The 19909-nt window shown below is 39.5% G+C and overlaps 1 long non-coding RNA gene across 1 annotated transcript; it reads left to right on the top strand.

Annotated features, from left to right (window-relative positions):
• The first annotated feature begins 6172 nt into the window (after nt 1-6172).
• Nucleotides 6173-8577, top strand: LOC121993732. Its single transcript, XR_006115380.1, has 2 exons — nt 6173-7094; nt 8341-8577. It is a non-coding gene; the product is annotated as an uncharacterized LOC121993732 (long non-coding RNA).
• Nucleotides 8578-19909: the final 11332 nt, after the last annotated feature.

The raw sequence follows: 19909 nt of genomic DNA, 5'->3' as shown, positions 1-19909 counted from the left end.
CTTTCTTCTTGGGCCCGACAACTGTACTTGCTATGCGCGCATCCCTAACTAGACCCGAGATAGCTGGTCTCGAATCTAGTAGGATTTACTAGGTTATCTAAACCTAGGGACGACTATGGGAGTCCAACCCAAGGACAACTGAGAGTCCTGCATACTAGGTTATCTAAACCTAGGGACGACTATGGGAGCCCAACCCAAGGACAACTGAGAGTCCAGTACAGTACCACTGATAAAAGTAAAATACTTGTTATCTTTTAATACTTCTAATATACAATGTCTCGGCATTTTAATAAGCACCTTATGTGCCAAAATCCCTAAAGTCTTGACTTTGGGATCTACTTAAGGCCTTGACCTTTTTCTTTCTTTTCTTTATCTTTCTTATACTTGTTAATACCTCTAAAACAATGTCTCATACAAATTCTAACTTTGAAATGCTTAGATAAACTGAAATTTACACTTGAATATACTAAGAGTGAATACTTAAACAAATAATTTTGCATACTATAACTAACAAAAATCTGCATGCTACATAACAAAATTTGCTCTACTACAACAAGAAAACTGCTCATATTAAATCTGCAAAAGATCTAAAACTAGTATGCAATTTGTGGCCGGTTCTTGCTTATGGAGATACAAAAGAAATCTGGACTGCACACTTGAATTAAAGCTGTTCATGCTCAGAATTAACGCTGATCTAAAACTAATCTGGATTTGGCACTAATCTGAGATCAAGCTAAACTAAGGAAATGTAAAGCATGATCCGGAAACCATAGGAAGAAATCCGAACCAAGGAAAACAATGAAGTACTTGCTGCCCTTTAAACTTCAAGCTATCCTAATACTGTAAGAAAACAATGATGCACCAGATTCTGAAATCTAAGGATTCCATTAACGCAAATTCATAGCTTAAACTTTTATAAGCAACCAAGATTCTCTACAACCTAAAACCCGAAAGCCATGTAAGAAATTCCTCCTGGAACTGTAGCACGGCAGAAAACTAAGAAACAAAATTTCCCCACATACTCATCCTTTCCTGTTCTTCCTTTTAACTCACGGCAGAAGACTTAAGTCATTTGGTGAATTGAACTTAACTCACGGCAGAAAGCTTAAGCAACAAATCTTACAGCTTAAATCCAAATTCTATAAAACTCAAACTGTGTACTAACCCTTTACAACCTATTCCTTACAACATGTTTCAAAATAAACATCAAGACGATACAAGGATTTAAATCCTCAATTCGCGGCAGCAACTTAAGGAAGCAAACCTTCTTAATAACATGCTACAAAATCAAAAAGAAAAGGCTAACGGGAAATCCAAAACTACTCTTCTGCAAGTGAGTAAGCAACTTACCTTGGGTTTCTTGGACTTACAGCCGAGAGAGAGAGATCTAGGGTTTCGGGTGAGCTCAAACCTCCAATCCCCCTTCGTGTCTTCAAGCTTTCCTTGATGAACACCTTATGCCGACGCCGGAGAAGAAGAAAGAACCCCTAATCTTGCTTCGATTTCGCTCGGGCAGAATCGTCGCGCACTCGTGAGGGAGACGAGAGGAAACTAGGTCACGGTAACATCAAGCCCTAATTTTTCTCTTTATAACTCTAATCTTTCTATTAACCTCTTTAAGTAAGTTTGTTACCCTTTCCTAAATAGAACCGACCGCTGGATCAGCTGGTCAGCCGCTCCGCTTAAAACCCGGGTTGAGCCGGAGATCGCCGGGTCGAGCCTCGGCTCGGCCATTTTCCAGAACCTTTTTATTAAAAGCTTCTAACTACTACTTAAATATATTTCGTTCCATAATTGATTAACAAAACATTTGCAGACTAGTTGGTTGGCTGAGTTCAGTTAAGTCTCCGGTCAAGTCCGAGGTCCATGGTTCGAATCTTGACTTGGACATTTTTTGTCAAAAACTTCTTTCGTCTAGTAAAAATATCAAACGACCTCCAAAAATTACATAAAAATATTCTAAAAATTTCTAAAAATCTCTAGAATATTTCTAAAATATTTATAAATATTTTTAACCACTATTAGAACTCCAAATGAGGAAATTTGGGTCGTTACACTTCTGGAGTCTTGCATAGGCCTTAGAAGTCAGGGCGGTCATCTTCAGGACGTTCCCGGACTTCTCAGCAGAACCGACAACCACCTTCCAGCGATACTCACTGTTTCCTATGTGGGTCCAGAGATCACCTTACCCCAGCCTGCTCTCTGGGACAGCCAGTTTGTTTTTATTGCAAACTGTCTGGGCACTAGAGCCGAGATTGTCAGCTGAAGGTTCAGCACACGGCTTCCGGAGGGTCAGGTCAGAGGGGACAGTCTAGTCAGATGGGGGCATATCAAGGAGGGCAGAAAGCCCAATCTTTACATCGTCAGCAGGGGATAGCTTCACCTGCAGCAGCGGCATTTGGCATGCTTGGACAGGAGTACTCCAGTGCTTCCATAGCACCCCAGAGTTCTGTTCCAGGACCTTATTATCCGACGCAGGGGCAGTATTAGATGCAGCCTCAGCCTCTAGGTCAGTACCAGACTCAGTCCCAGCCATCGGCACAGTATCAGTCACCGCCCTCTCAGTCTTCTCTGGCACATTATCCAGCACGGCTTCAGTGGTAGGCTTCTGCCCAGCCGTAGCAGCCGCTGGCAGCGTTACCACCTCCTCGTCCGCCAGAGACTGGACGTATTCATGCGATTACTAGAGAGGATGCGCAGCGAGCTGACGAATCCGTTTTCCGTAGTACAATTTCCATTCATGCATTTTTCGCTGATATATTGATTGATACTGGTAGCTCACATTCTTTTATATCCAGTACCTTTATGCGGGAGGTTGGTAGATTACCTACTTTTAGACTGCAGCGACTGACCGTCTCCCTACCGTCCGGTGATACTTTAGACGTCACCCAGGAGGTCAAAGGTTGCCCGTTAGACTTTGGCAACATGATACTTACTATAGATCTTTTAGTATTGGAGATGGTCGAGTTTGATATCATACTTAGCATGGATTGGCTGTCAGTATATCATGCTACCGTTGATTGCCAGACGAGGGTGGTCACCTTCCAGCCTCCGAACCAACCCTCGTGGAGTTTCACTGGCATCAGAGACGACAGCATCTCGATTATTTCGACGATCCAGTGTGTCTCGCCGCTTGTCACGCTTCTATTATCTCGATTAATCGAAGGCAGAGTTCAGTCCGACTCTCCTATGGTCCGTGAGTACCGGATGTGTTTCGGAGGAGTTACTGGTTTGCCTCCCGAAGGCCGTGGAGTTGCTATTGGTGATTCGGGAACCGCGTCGACGCGTCGAAAGCTCCTTATCGTATGACACGAAAGAGTTGAGCGAGTTGAAGGTTCAACTCCGGGAGCTTACAGGGGATTTATTCACCCTAGTGTTTCTCCATGGGTTCTCCGGTATTATTTGTCAAGAAAAGGGCGACACTATGAGGTTATGTATTGACAACTGAATGCAATGACCGCCATAAATAAATATCCTTTACCACGGATCGAGGATTTGTTTGATCGGCTCGAGGTACATCACTGTATTCTAAGATTGATCTGCGATCCGGATATCATCGATTGAGGTCGAGACTGGATATTCGAAGATGACTTTAAATCGAGATACGGTCATTATGAGTTTTTAGTAATGCCATTTGAGCTTACCAATGTTCCAGCGGTGTTTATGGACTTGATGAACCGCATCTTTCTAGAGTATCTGGATCAGTTTGTTATCGTTTTCATTGATGACATATTGGTCTACTCGCATTCCGAGGAGGAGCATGCACAACATCTTCGTATAGTCTTGGAGACTCTTAGACGACATCAGCTGTACGCGAAGTTCAGCAAGTGTGCATTCTGGTTATCCTCAGTCGATTTTCTGGGACATGTGGTCTCGAGCAGAGGTATTTCAGTAGATCCTCAGAAGATCGAGGCTGTCACCAGTTGGGAGCAGCCGAAATCAGTACAGGAGATCTGCAGTTTTTTGGGACTGGCAGGATATTACAGACGGTTCGTCGATGGTTTCTCACGTATTGCTAAGCCGCTGACACGCCTTACCAGGAAAGGTGTGAAGTTCACATGGTCCGAGGATTGCGAGACCAGCTTTCAGGAGCTGAAGCAGAGATTAGTGTCGGCTCCAGTTTTGGTTTTACCTTCTGGAGAGGACGGATTTGTGCTCTATACCGACGCGTCTCTTCAGGGTTTGGGTGCTGTTCTGATGCAGCACGGCAGGGTAGTCTCCTATGCTTCTCGACAGTTGAAGGAGCATGAGAAGAACTACCCAGTTCATGATCTGGAGTTAGCTGCCATCATCTTTGCTCTAAAGCTTTGGCGGCATCATTTATACGGTATTACATTTGAGATTCTCACTGATTATAAGAGTCTCAAATATATTTTCACTCAGAAGGAGCTTAATCTCCGACAGAGGAGATGGATGGAGTTCCTGAAAGATTACGATTGTACCATTAGCTACCACCCGGGGAAAGCTAATGTGGTTGCAGATGCACTCAGTAGGAAGTCTAGAGGGACTTTGGCTTGCCACCGAGTTTCAGTTACAGACTTGGTTCAGGGTTTCTCTGAGTTAGATCTTGAGGAGCAGGGACATACAGAGCAGGGTATTCTTGTTACCATGGTTACTTAGTCGTCGATCAGGACGAGAATCCGAGAGGCCAAGGCTGGTGATCAGCATTTGCAGTTCATTAGCAGCCAGATAGCTTTCGGGCAGCAGACCAAGTTCACACGAGACGAGGAGGGTGTTATATACTTCCGAGGCAGATTATGCGTACCTCAGTCTCATCCGGTCTTACAGGAGCTACTTTAGGAGGCTCATCGCTCTTGATTTGCGATCCATCCAGGCGGAACCCGCATGTATCGAGATTTGATACGTTCTTACTGGTGGAACGGTATGAAGAAAGACATCACGGAATTTGTAGCTAGATGTCTTGTCTGTCAGCAAGTGAAGGCTGAGCATCAGAGACCTGCCGGGCTACTTCAGCGGATTCCTATTCCCGAGTGGAAGTGGGAACATATCACTATGGACTTTGTGGTGGGATTGCCGAGGACACGACGAGGCCATGACGCGATTTGGGTTATCGTTAATCGATTAACCAAATCCGCGCACTTCTTAGCGATTCGGAGGACTGATCCCCTGGATCGTTGGCATATCCGGAGTGAGATCGTGGACTACATGGTGTTCCGTTGAGTATCATTTGGATAGAGATCCAGTTCACGCCTCGTTTCGGCGAGTCTCTGAGTCCTTGGGCACAGCTCCGTTTGATACAACTTTCCATCCAGACGGATGGGCGGTGAGCGGACCATTCAGACTTTAGAGGATCTGTTGAGGTCATGTGTTATGGATTTCGAAGGCAGTTGGGAGGACCATCTGCCGTTGGTAGAGTTTGCCTACAACAACAGCTTCATTCAGTTATCCAAATGACACCATTTAAGGCGTTGTATGGTAGGCCTTGTCGGACACCCGTCCTCTGGGATGAGGTTGGAGAGGCCCAGATGTTGGGACCTCATGAGCTCGAGACGATCAGAGTTGGTCCGCATAATCTGATCGGTGAGGATGTCAGAGGCGCAGGACCGTCAGAAGAGTTATGCTGATCGGAGATGCAGACCACTAGAGTTCTCTGTTGGCGACCATGTATTTCTGCGAGTTTCACCCACGAAAGGGGTGAAGAGATTTGGCATCAGAGGTAAGATAGCTCCGCGGTACATTGGCCCTTTCGAGATTTTGGAGAGGATCGGAGCGGTAGCTTACCGACTGGCACTACCACCGTCCCTGTCAGGCATCCACGATGTATTCCATGCATCCATGCTGAGGAGATACGTACCTGACCCGACGCATGTGCTGACAGATATCTCAGTTCCAGTTCAGCCTGACGTCACTTATGAGGAGGTTCCGGTACGGATTTTGGACCGGAAGGAGCGTCAGTTGTGGAACAAGACCTTCCGGCTGGTTAAATTCGGATGGCAGAATCATTCGGATGAGAATGCTACTTGGGAGCTCAAGGATACTATCCGAGCTCGATACCCCCATCTTTTCACTTGAGGTATGTGATTTATTTACCGTTCAACATTTATACACTTTACCTGTTGTTAATATTTACTGATGGTAGATAATAAAATTTGGGGACCAAATTTTTATTAGTGGGGGAGAATGTAAAATAATGAAAATAGGCGAATGTTAATAAGGGAATTTTTCGAAATTTTTGGAATTTTTTCGAGAATTTTTCGGAGTTCGTACGGACGAGTTAACAGGGATAAAAACGGGGTCCAAGAAAGCCTGTTTAGGTTACCCATTTTAAAGCGAGGAAAAGTCGAATTTGTTTATTCATTTTCCTTTTTCTTTATTTCTTTTATTCTCTTCGTTTCCCTTCTTGCGCCCGACGCCGCCGAAACCCCGTGCCCTAACTGCCCCTAACCGGCGCCTCTCGCTTCTTTTTCTCCACTCTCCCTCTGCTGACAGCCGCTTCTCCCCGATCCTTTCTTCTCTAGCACCGAGTAGCATCGCCGGCCAATCCCTCTTCCTCCTCCCTCGCGACGCCTCTGCCCTAGATCGGCACCGCACGGAGCAGCATCAACGCCTTCTCTCGAGTTGTGTTGTCGCGCCGAGACGAGGCCGAGCGCCGGCCACCAGGTTCGGTACCAATCTCTTGTGCCCTAGCCGAGCCATCCTCCGCCCGATTCTTCTCTTCATCTTCCCATGCGCCGACGACGCGCAAGCCACCGCCGGTAGGCAGTTTCCCTTGTGGGAGATCTTTCCCTAGTGTCGACCCTTCTCCTTCTCTTTCGAGTGCAGGTTGCCTCCACGTTGTGGTGTTCGGTGGATTTAGAAATTGGGTGTTGTGGGCTGTTCCTAGTTCCAGCAGCAACTCTCTCCAACAACGTCGGTGTCCTCCCGTGCCCTAATTTCTGACTTAGTTCCCTAACTGTGATCTGGGAGGTAAGAAATTGTGTTATGTAATTAGGATTTTTGATTGGTGATTTGTGTCTCAATCTGATCCGAGCAGTGGGGAAGGTTTCCTGTAGGGCTTGCTTTGCTGTGGATTGATCTTGGTTTCGGCAGCACCTCTTTGGCTGCGGATCAATAGCAGAGATCTGTGAATTAGGGTAAGGATTAGGCGTATTTGAATACTTGTTGTAGATCATGTTCCGAATTGGAGGATTTGGTTAGACGATCATGTGCATGTTGATTAGGTTTATGTGTTTTTTAAATTAGGGTTTTGCCCTAATTTAGGGTTAAAGAATTTATTTAGCTATTTATAGGAATTTAGCTAAATAATCGTATATCTATTGGATACAGGACTTTGACGCGAGACGAGTATCTCGATGTCGGATTTGGACATTCCTATTGGAGGCAGGTACTCCTGACTTTATGTCGTTTGATATGCATAGTAGTGAATTTAACAAATTGTAATAATTATGTTTCTTATTTGTTTCGGTTAGTCACTACCCGATACTTATTACATGCTTGGTTGATACTTGTTTTGCATATCATGTTATTTCTTACCTGCTTATACATGCTTATAGGGGGCAGTGATATACCATGCTTCACCATGTTCAGGACCTAGGTTTTATACCTTGTTTTATCTGTGTACCTTTGATTTGATTCATTGACTTAAGGTGCACCTTCTATATATATATTGTTTAGCTCAGGATATTTACATGGTTAGTGTCATGCACCATTCGCATGATTGCATGCTGTGTTATAGTCCGCTCCATTATTGTTGAGCACATCGCCAGTTACATGGATCTGCACACACCACCACTCATGGGTTAGTGGTCGATTCAGGCAGAGTGTGTTGCAGCAGGGACTTTGTTTGGCTTCGTTGGTCCGCTCATGGGTAGTGTGACGCAGCGTGGTAGCCGGCAGAGATTCCTCGAGATGAGAGCATTGAGCTCCCCCATTTATGATTTGGGGTAGGAGGATAGGTGTACTCAAAGCATCCCGTCCACTCGGTCACTCATCAAGAACGGTTGTCACAGCCCTACCCACTCTGTCTCACTATTGTGTGTGAGATGGTTGACTGGTGTTAGGGGTGACCAGGACGCATCATTGGCATCATACACATTGATGCATTTATTTCTTGTGATTGTGTTTGCTGCATTTATTTGTTGCATATTGGTTGGATGTCATGCTTGACATGCATACAGGATTTCTATACTTCTCGGACTGTTTATCCTTGTACCAGGTCCTGGTTAGTACAGTTTTCTCCTGTTTACTACAGTTGCATTTTATCCTTCTTATATTAGGAGACTGTACGCATGATTAGTGCTAGATGTTATTTCTCTACTATATATATCAGTTGTTACCCGGTGAGGAGTTGACTCACCCCGTGGATATTTACTATTTCAGGTTGATGCTGTCAGGAGAGAGTTCCAGTCGCTAGTCCCCTGCAGTCCACGAGGACGAGCGTTGATCTTGTGGTTTTATTTATTAGTCTGTATTTAGACTTGTTACGTTTTGATACTTGGATCTTGTGTATGGATTTTGTTTTTACATATTGATGGGTTTGGATTTGGATTTGTTTTACTACATGCCTACCTAGACGGCAGAAGAGGTAAGTTGATTTTATCGTCGGATTTAAGTTTATGAGTGTAGTTGAGTAGGGTGGATTTTGAGTCTTATTATCATTGCTTATTAAACTGTGTGGATGGTGTGGTTGTTTGTTTATTATTATTGTTATTATTCCAGCCGCATGTGGCTGAGGTATATGGTGATGTAGTAAAGTTTTCAGATTGTCCGCCGTACAGGGGAGATGTTGTCGAAATTTCTTCGGACAAGGACTCCTCCGGGGCGTGACAATAGATTAGTCCAGAATCCAAAAACATATCCTGCAAAACAGAGTTTGCACAATTAAACACAATAAATATGATTATTTGACAGTCATTGACTGCCCAATTCTGACTTCGGATTCCTGACCAAACACCCTAGGTCGAACTGATGCCTCCTGTTCCCTCATCGGGGAACGCACCCTCACCTACTCCTCTCAGGAGAGTGTACCTGTTGCCAGTCCGATCATCCAGACCGACTGAACTTTTGCTCGGCGCTCGAGTCTTCCGGTCTTCATGCTGGACATCCGCTCCACGACCCGTCCAGTCTTCCTCCTGGTTCGCGACACTAGGACTTTCAACCTAGAGTCCCCGACTCTAGGATTTTTGCCCAAGACTTCGACTCGCCAAGACTTTCCGCCTAGGGTTACCATCCCGTAGGACCTAGGGTTACCGCCCCCTAGGGTTTTCCCTTTGCCTAATCACAGCTAGGACTTTTCTTTACCTAGGGTTGCCACCCCCTAGGACCTAGGGTTACCACCCCCTAGTACCTACCCCTAGGGTTTTCCACCCGCCTAACCGTAGCTAGGACTTTTACCTAAGTATACTTAGGACTTTCTTGCAAAGCTCATTCAAACATATCAGATAACAAAACAACTTAACTTTGAACCCTTTGACATAATCAAAACACAGATTCGATCATCGGATGCTTCCTGCACCAACACAAAACAATGAAAAAGGAATCCTCCTTGAACAATAAGTTTTTTCATTCGCTTGAGTAACAAATCTTTATCAAAGACTTAAACAATAAAATGATGTGTGACAAACACTGGCTTGTGTCTGCTACATTCGGTAGCGTTCACACATAAGTGAGTTATAAAAATCTGGGCTCAAGATTTGAATATCAACAACTATGTCTCAATCCTAATTTCACGCAACTCCCAATGTAGAACTAATATTTCATTCACATCAATGTCTATTTCCATCCATCACTTTGTTTTATTCATATTTTTCCAATAGTTTTGTAAAAGGTCATACACTGACCTCGAGCGCTCCACACAGCTAACCTTACAGTCATATGTAGAGATCTAAATTATGAAATCGAATAGGTCACCATGTGAGAGGATATTTTATATCGACTTCATCGAGAATTGCTCCTTGCGCAATTCTATAAATTTACCACGTGATTGCTAGAGAGTGCCCGATATGGTTGTGTGCTAAAACACGTTTTAGAAAACATACACAGCAGAAATAAAAAGATAATAATTTCTAATTATTACATCGCATATACCACACATATGCAAGGATACAATACAACAAGACATAATCATAAAATAAAATTTCCTAAAATAACTTTTACACTAGGTATACCTGACGGATGATGCGAAGTGGAAAGAGAATCAACTAGCAAACCCAACTGAGTTTGCTTCTACTCGTATCCACATCGAGTTATCATTGAGATGGCTTCACGAAGCCACAAGTTGTTCGTCTCTGATCGATACTAGCTAAGCGTGAAAATGAAGTAATCAGAGATAACTCCCACAACACGATTTGGTAGGAAGTGCTGTTGGTTGCTACTCGGAAAACCTAGAGGTTCCACTGTACAAAAATTTTGTACAAAGGTCTGAACCTTTTCCTACCTACCATGTGTTCTTTTAAATTAAATTTTGGATCGCCTGCGGAACTTAACACGTTTGATCCAAAACTTAATCTATTCGTTCTTTTAGGTTTTGACTTGGGTCTCCTGCGGAACTTAACACGTTCGACCCAAATCACCTTAAGTTATTAATTCCATTAAATATTAATTTCCATAATCGGTTCCCAGTACTGACGTGGCGAGGCACATGGCCTTCTTGGATATGGGAGCAACCACCACCGACTAGACAAAACCTTTTATAGAAAGCTAATATTTAATTTCCTACAATAACTTTAGGTTAACCGAAAAGAACAATCAAATCATAAGGAAAAGAAAAAACAAAAGAACACAACATCGAAAAACATATTCGAAATTCTAGAATCATAAGCCTCTTGTATTTGGTATTATTTCCATAAATAACTAGTATGATGCGGAAAAGGAAAAACTACTAGTTATACCTTCTAGAAAGACCTCTTGATCTTCTATCGTATTCCTCTTCTAACCTCGGACGTTGTGTGGGCAACGATCTTCCGAGATGAGAAACCACCAACCACCTTCTTCTCCTCCTAGCTAGGTTCGGCCACAAATAGCTTAACCAAGGATGAAGAACAAAACACCAACCAAGCTCCAAGAGATGCTAGCTTTCTCTCCTTCTTCTTCTTCTTCTTCTCCAAGTAGTATCCGGCCGCCACAAGAGCTCCAAGCCTTTGAGAGATTCGGCCACCACAAAGAGGGAGAGAAGAAGAGGATGGCCGGCCACTCCAAGGAATAAAAGAGGGAGAGAAATAATAGATGTTGTATCTCATGAAGGCACCCTCACCCCTTCTTTTATATTCCTTGACCTAGGCAAATTAGGAAATTTAATTACAATAAAATTTCCTTAATTCCCTTGACATGATTTAATTGAGAAAAATAAAATAAAATTTCCCCAATTAATCTCTAATGGCCGGCCACATCAAAAGAAGTAAATTAGACAAGTTTTAATCAACAATTAAAACTTCCTAATTTGTTTCCGGAAATTTTTAAAAATTAAAATTTCTCTTTAAAAATCTCTTCATGGTTGATAAAAAGAAATTTCTATAATTTTAATTTTATCAACATGTGGATAATTTTAAAGAGAAAATAAAATATCTCACCAATCTACAAATAAGGAAAGAGATCTAATCTCTTTCTTTAATCTTTTGTAGATCTTTTACAAGAGAGATATTTTAATTTTAATTCTATTTAATAAATTATTTCTTCCACCTAATAAAAATTAAAATTAAAATTTATTTTTAATTTAATTTGGCCGGCCCCCACTAGCTTGGGTTCAAGCTAGGGCCGGCCACCCCAATTTATACCTAGGCCGGCCCTAGCTTGGTTCCCAAGCTAGCTTGGCCGACCCCCTATTGGTGGGTATAGAAGGTGGGTATAGTACTCTATAAATAAGAGGCTACGATAGGGACCGAGAGGAGGAATTGGTTTTGGTCTCCCGATAAAATTAAGCATCCCGTGTTCGGCCCGAACACACAACTTAATTTTATCAATAATAATTCATTCCACTAGAGAACTATTATTGAACTACCGCACCAATCCCAAATTACATTTTTGGGCTCCTTCTTATTATGAGTGTGTTAGTCTCCCTGTGTTTAAGATATCTAATGTCCACTAATTAAGTGAGTTACTGACAACTCATTTAATTAATATCTTAGTCCAAGAGTAGTACCACTCAACTTTATTTTCATGTCGGACTAAGTCCACCTGCAGGGTTTAACATGACAATCCTTATGAGCTCCTCTTGAGGACATTATCAACCTAGTATCTCTAGGACACAGTTTCCTTCTATAATCAACAACACACACTATAAGTAATATCATTTCCCAACTTATCGGGCTTATTGATTCATCGAACTAAATCTCACTCATTGATAAATTAAAGAAATAAATATCAAATATATGTGATTGTTATTATATTAGGATTAAGAGCACACACTTCCATAATAACTGAGGTCTTTGTCCCTTTATAAAGTCAGTATAAAAGAAACGACCTCTAATGGTCCTACTCAATACACTCTTAGTGTACTAGTGTAATTATATAGTTAAGATAAACTAACACCTAATTACACTACGACCTTCCAATGGTTTGTTCCTTTCCATCATGGTCGTGAGCTATTATTTATAATTTATAAGGTACTGATAACATGATCTTCTGTGTGTGACACCACACACCATATTATCTACAATATAAATTAATTGAACAACTACATTTATCACAAATGTAGACATTTGACCAATGTGATTCTTATTTCTAGATAAATGTTTATACCAAAAGCTAGGCTTTTAGTATACACTCTAACAAGTGCGACATCGAAATCATTGACACTGAAACCATCGGCACTGAATTCGTCAGCACTGAAATCATCGACACTGAATTCAGTGGCAAGAAATGACTGACGATTACTCTTGGGCAGCAAGATCTTGCATGGCGACTAGGGAGAGGGAGAGGGAGAAGAGGATGATAAGAAGTCCTAATTAAATTAGAGTTTTACTTCAAATAATAAAAAGTATTCATCTCTTCTCCTCATAGAGGGATATTTATACACCTCTACATGACTTGGGGAACAAGTGATCTCCCAAACCTAATAAGCAAAGTCAACCTGATTAATTACTATTAAAATTAAGTTTACTTCGAAACTAAATAACTTGGTTCATAATTAAATCAAACCCTTTTTGTTTATTATTAAACCAATTTATTTCATAACTAAACCAAATCCCTTTTGGTTTATTATCAAATCATAATGAATCCATATCTCCTATAATAGTCATGATCCATCCGCCTTTCATTTTGACAAATATCTTTCTATATTTGTCTTTTGTTTAGTCCAACCAAACTTTGTCTCTCTCTTGATTTAAGAATCTAATTCTCAAACTTGTTTTAAGTCTCTAAGATAAACTCGTAGTACGTGTGACCTTATAGATTTCTGGTTATGTTGGTCGTCCATAATTAATCATTAATTATGAAATGATCATGAGTGACACCCAGTAGTACATCATGATCCTCAATTGACCAGAAAATCACAATTGATTCCAGAACTATTTCTGAACCCCTTAGCAACTACAGTCAGTCATGTCTCATTCCTTTCACACGTCTTATACTCACTTGGTTCAGAACATGATCTATGTATCAGTCCCCACTAGGCTGACTACGTCACACCTAGCCCAAAAAATACTTCCTCGTCTTGTGAATTCAAATTACCCATACATGTGTCCAAGAGTACAATACTCTTAACATGTAATGCTTTGGTCAAAGACTTTGAATAATAATCCCAACAAGCGGCCATAGGATATACATCTCCTCGCAAGGAACGGTGAATCCTCTTTAGGCTATTCAAACACTTTCGGACACTTCCACTTATACCCAATCATCCCGAGTCCATACCTCTACAGAGATGCTTGCTTAAGATGTCAAAATATAAATCTCCATAACCAAGGTGACTTGAATACCTTAAGTCGAAGGAAACTTGCACTTGAGTTGTAATGAAATCTTCATTGACATATCTATATATGTAGAGAATCGTATGAAGTCTCATAGCAGGTCACTCCAATAAACTAGTTACCATAACTAACATCCATGTTTACCTTTCAACATCTCTATGTCTCCAGCCAGTGAGGAACAACTGCTTGGTTAGACTAAGGAGTATAACTCGTACTAGTCTCACAAAATCAATGATGTTTGAACTCATCAATTCATTGATTATGGATTGTTTCAATACATTCATAATTATACATGTATAGATGCTCACAAGTTGTGATCCAATTACAAATTCTCTCATGTTATGAATCGTATTATGAACATTCAGTAAATGAGTTTAAGATCAAATAATGCACATAGAGAATGTATACTCAATTAGTAAAACTTTATTTATCCAATAAATAAGTACAAATCATAACATGATTGCCTTAGGACACCTCTCAAATATAATATACTTCCACTTGACCTAATGTCAATCGCTATGGTATCTAATACTATATGTTTAGATATGACTCTCAAACTTACATTGTGACAGAGCCTTTGTTAAAGAATCCACAAGGTTCCTTTCAATGGGAATCTTCTCAATTTGTATTTCTATCTTACTAATAATCTCTCTGATCAAATGATAGCGACGAAACACATGTTTAAATCGCTGGTGAGATTTGGGTTCCTTAGCCTGTGCTATGGCTTCATTGTTGTCACAGTGAACTAGTAATGTATCAACAATGCTCCGAACCACTCTAAGTTTAGTGATGGACTTCTTGATCCAAATTACTTCCTTTATTGCTTCTAAAGCTGCAATGTATTCTACATTAGTCATCAAATCAGCGACGGTGTCCTGCTTGGAACTCTTCTAACTTATTGCACCTCCATTTAATATGACTATGTATTTAGATTGAAACTTGGAATCATCCTTGTCCATCTGGAAGTTGGCATCTATATATCTTCATGTTATCATATCATCTTCTCCATATACTAAGAACACATCCTTAGTTTTTCTTAAGTACTTTAGGATTATCTTGATAGCCACCCAATGATCCATTCCTAGATTTGACTGATATCTGCTCTGTTAGAGTAGGTTCCTACAAGTCAACTGTTGTTTAGGGATTTATTAACTATTGTAAATAAGTAACCTTTATTTTAATATAATTTAATTCAGTTTGGCAATTTACTTTATCTTTATACCCATGCTAGATGCATAGATAAAGTCCTTGAATATACTATAGTGAGATGTGGTGGTACATATGATGGTCATCATGAAATACATCAATATTCAATGTATATTCTAAATTTATTCCTAGTCAATTAGGTCTCCTAATAAACAAGGATAAAAGGTTGCTTGAGCTAGAGACTAGCATCTATGATGTAGTGTACTATATTTCATTGGTAAGGACATAGAGATGTTTAAACATACAGATGTGTGATATACGATGAGTTCATCGAACATCCCTCATATAGACTTTTCAAGTGGTAATCATTTATCGAGTGGATAAGTCTTTGGTTGTGGTTGTACACTAGTAGTCCTTATGACTCGGAACAACACTGAGACTCTATATGCTAGGGCTGCACTTTGAATCATTTACCGACTCTATTAGGGTCACCAGGTGGTGAAATTGAGTGTAATAATGAAACATATAGAAGTCAGTGTATTGTAATCGGGGATTCACCATACACCCACAAGTATGGATATCCTATGTAATATATTATTTTATAGTGTATGAAGTCTCTGATCAGAGCTATAAGATATACTTTAGGAAAAGAGTTTCCTAATTACACATGTGATATCACTATAAGATATATCACATGGTTGTTGAATCAATATACAACCCTCGATGTACCAATAGTTGTAGATTCGACCGGGATATATATATGAGATGAAGGGATCGGATTGTACATTAACCATAATTGATTGGTTCTTGCAGACACTATTCGGTGATATCTAGGGAATCATGGGGTAGTGCTACTAGATGCTCTTACCATGATTCATTGGGTGTGAATCAAAATTAGTTTTGACGTCCTACAATTAAGGAGCTGATCCTAGGATGAGGCTATTAAGAGTATGCCCGAATAAAGGACAAGTATAGTCTTAAATCATAAAGAGTTGTGAACCCACGGCTAGCTGTATCCCTGAACCATTGAGGGTCACACAAGTATTGGTTTCCCTATTTCTCATTGAGAAAGTAAAATTCAAGTAGTTAAATTTGACGAATAAAGTTTGATGTGATCAAACAGTGTATTAACAAAGAAAGTTTAATATGATCGATCAAATGTTAGAGTGATTTCTACTCAATGGAAACAAGGAGAGTGAAAGAGTTCCACACAAACTCTATAAATTAGATTTATATTATTGTAATAGCGAGCAAGTGTGTTTGTCGCGTCAACAATATTGGATCGTTGATATGATTACAATGGACTCACATTATTAAGTTATAGAAAAATTCTAAACATCCGATAGATAAAGATAGAAGAGATAATGACCCTGGAAAGTTCAAGCCCAAGAAAAAAATACAATTACAATTAAATTGCATCATGAAAAATAAAAAAAATAAAATAGAAAAAAAGGAGGATTTAGTTTCAACGTGATGAGATCAAGAAAATTTGTTTTTCCTCTTACCCTCCACGTTTTGGAAATAATGGAGGGCATTTCCTCCACTCATCCACTAACCCACTTCCACCACATTTTGGAAATAATAAAATCACGTTTTGTTTTCTCGTTTTCTTGTTTTTAAACTATTAGAGTAGAAAGCTCTCTGGCTAATTGCTTGAAGAAAAGAGATACGACAACCACATTTTTCTAGAGCTTTGCTAAATTCAGACATCAAGCATTTTCCTTATTCTACTTGAGAATTTTGGTAGTCACCTTTCAAAGAAAGAAGATAGAGATCTTCTCCCTCTTTTCTATCGAAAAGTCTCATCTCTTTGTTGTTGCTTCGCCTCTTTGAGAAGCATTGTAGCCACCCACCTTCTTGCAGAATTTTAGAAGGCGTAGCCCCTTGTTAAGGGCTATTAGACATCGCCTTGTGAAGGGGTAATTGAGCAGCCTCTTCTTCATCTTCAAGGAAGACGTTTCGACAATCTCGATGAAAAACGACCCTTGATCTCTAGTGTGATCAAGTGTTGGAAAGAGGACTCCGATCGTGGACCAGATTAAATGAATGAATTACGAGCTCGTGACAATCAACGAAGAGTTATTTCACTACAATCAGAATAGTTGGAGTCATTCCCAAACACAGGTTATTTGGAAGGTATGTTTATGCATTTACTTTGGTTCATATATATATATATACATACACATGCGTGTTAATAGTTTTATTTAAGTTATGCTTAAATGATCTAATATGTTTATTTTAGATAGTTTAGCATGCTTAAATAAAATGATTAAATTAGCATTATATGAATCAATCACATGATAGTTTATCTTTGTTATGCTTTTAGGATCTTACTTATACAGTTAGATTGTAATGCATGCTTAGATAAAAATCATGCTTATATTTGTTTTAAAACCATACGAACACTTTTTTGATTTAATTGTTAAATCATAAATAAAAATTAAATTTTCGCTGTGCATAGGAGTGTAGAAACACGATATCCAAATTTAGAATTTGGTTTCAACATGCTCGTGATACTCAAAGCATATGATACATCGGGTCTCATATATAACATAATATACATGATATATCATATTGCTAACGCATAAGAAATCTTACTCATGCAAATCTTTTCATCTTCTGTGCATGGGCACATAGACTTCAAAATGTGAATCACATGCCTAATGAGTATAAAACATTTCTTGGATTCAAACATGTTAAACAACTTTAATACTCTATCTATATATGTAGACTATGAAAGACCAAGCAACCGTTTCAATCTATCTCTATAGATCTTAATCTTGAGGATATAGGTTGTTTCTCCCATGCCTTTCATGGAGAGTATTTTGGACAATCAAACTTTGATTGATTGTAGACTAATACATTGTTTCCTATGAGCAATATGTCATCGACATACAACACTAAAAACACAATCGAACTCCCACTAACCTTTTTGTACACACAAGGTTCATCAGGATTTTGTGAGAAATCAAACTCTTTGATTATCTCATCAAAACGAATATTCCAACTCCTAGATGCTTGCTTTAGTTCATAAATGGACCGTTGAAGCTTGCATATTTTATTTCTTTCAACAGATATGAAACCCTCAGGTTGTGTCATATACACATCCTCAAATAATTTCCCATTAAGGAATGTCATTTTCACATCCATTTGTTATATCTTATAATCATAATGAGATGATATGGCTAGGAGAATCCAAATGGATTTAAGGATAACTACTCGTGAAAAGGTTTTATTATAGTCAACACCTTGCCTTTGACAATAGTCTTTCTCCACTAATCTCGCTTTGTAGGTAATTACATTACCATCCATGTCAGTTTTTTTTCTTGAAAACCCACTTGTACCCAGTAGTCATGATGCCTTTAGGTGGGTCCACCAAGTTCCAAACATGGTTTTCATATATAGAATCCATTTTCGATTTCATGGCTGTTAGCCACTTCTCCCTTTCTAAACTTTTCAGAACTTCTTTATAATCAGTAGGTTCTTTATCTTCAATGAGCAACATGTCATTCAATTCACTTACGAGAAATCTATATCTCTTAGGAATATTACGTGTCCTATTTCATCTACGAAGAGGTTGTGTCTCCATTGGTTCATCCGATGGCTCATCATTATGAGTAATCAGTTGTGGTTCTTGACTAGGTGTCTTTTTTATGTCTATTGGAGTCTCTTGAACTTCCTCAAATTCAACCATACTTCCACTATTTTCCTGTAAGAGAAACTCTTTCTCTAGAAATACAACATGCCTTGAAACAAACACCTTTTATTTTAAGAGATAATAGAATTGGTAACCCATTGTTTCCTTAGGGTAACCCCTTGTTTCCTTAGGGTAACTAATAAATAAACACTTATCATACTTAGCATCCAGCTTATCTGATACTATCCTCTTCACATAAGTAGGACAACCCTATGTCTTCAAGTAAGATAGTTGAAGTTTCTTACGAGCCCATATCTCATATGGAGTAGTAGAGACTACCTTGGTCGGATCTCTATTTAGCAAGTAAACAGTTGTCTTAAGTGTGTAAACCCGAAAGAATTTGGGAAGACTTGCATGATTCATCATTGACCTAATTATATCTAACAAGGTTCGATTTTACCTTTCAGATACACCATTGTGTTGTGGTGTATCAGGCAAAGTCCATTGAGACAATATTCTATTATCCCTTAGATAATCTTCAAACTCTTGACTTAAGTGTTCACCATTTCGATCGGATCAAAGTATCTTGATACTTTTGCCAAGTTATTTTTCTACTTTATTTTTAAATTTTTTAAACTTTTCAAAGGCCTCAGACTTGTATTTTATTAAATATATATACCTAAATTGTGAGTAATCATCGATAAAAGTAATGAAGTAGTTATAACTTCCTCGTGCTTGAGTTGACATCGGTCCACATACATCAATATGTATAAGGTCGAGCAACTCTCCCACTTGTTCACTTTGTCCTGAAAAAGACAACTTGGTCATCTTGCCTTTTAAGCATGATTCAATCAAATGAATCTAATTCAAATGATTCCATAATTACAAGTCTTTGTAATTCAAACATGCATTTCTTGCTAATGTGGCCAAGACGACAATGCCACAAGTAGGAGGTTATTTGATCATCTTTTCAAGCATACTTGTTGCTCACTTTGATATTAAATATGCCACCAGATGTATTTAACGCATAGATGTCATTGCATAAAATTTTAGTACCATAAAGAACGTCATTCAAGGTTATGTAATAGCAATTGTTACTAAATGTCAAATGGAAATTCTTTTTATTTAAACAAGAAATAGAAACAATGCTATTTATTAATGAAGGAACGAAATAACAATTATTCAATTCTAAGACAAGTCCACTAGGAAGCTTCAACAAATATGTTCCGATGGCCATAGTTGCAACCTTTTCTCCATTTCC

The sequence above is a fragment of the Zingiber officinale genome, chromosome 6A (genome assembly GCF_018446385.1).
Source record: "Zingiber officinale cultivar Zhangliang chromosome 6A, Zo_v1.1, whole genome shotgun sequence".
Classification (NCBI taxonomy): Eukaryota; Viridiplantae; Streptophyta; class Magnoliopsida; order Zingiberales; family Zingiberaceae; genus Zingiber; species Zingiber officinale.
The sequence above is the reverse complement of the archived record's forward strand: the minus strand, read 5'-3'. Positions and strand labels throughout refer to the sequence as shown.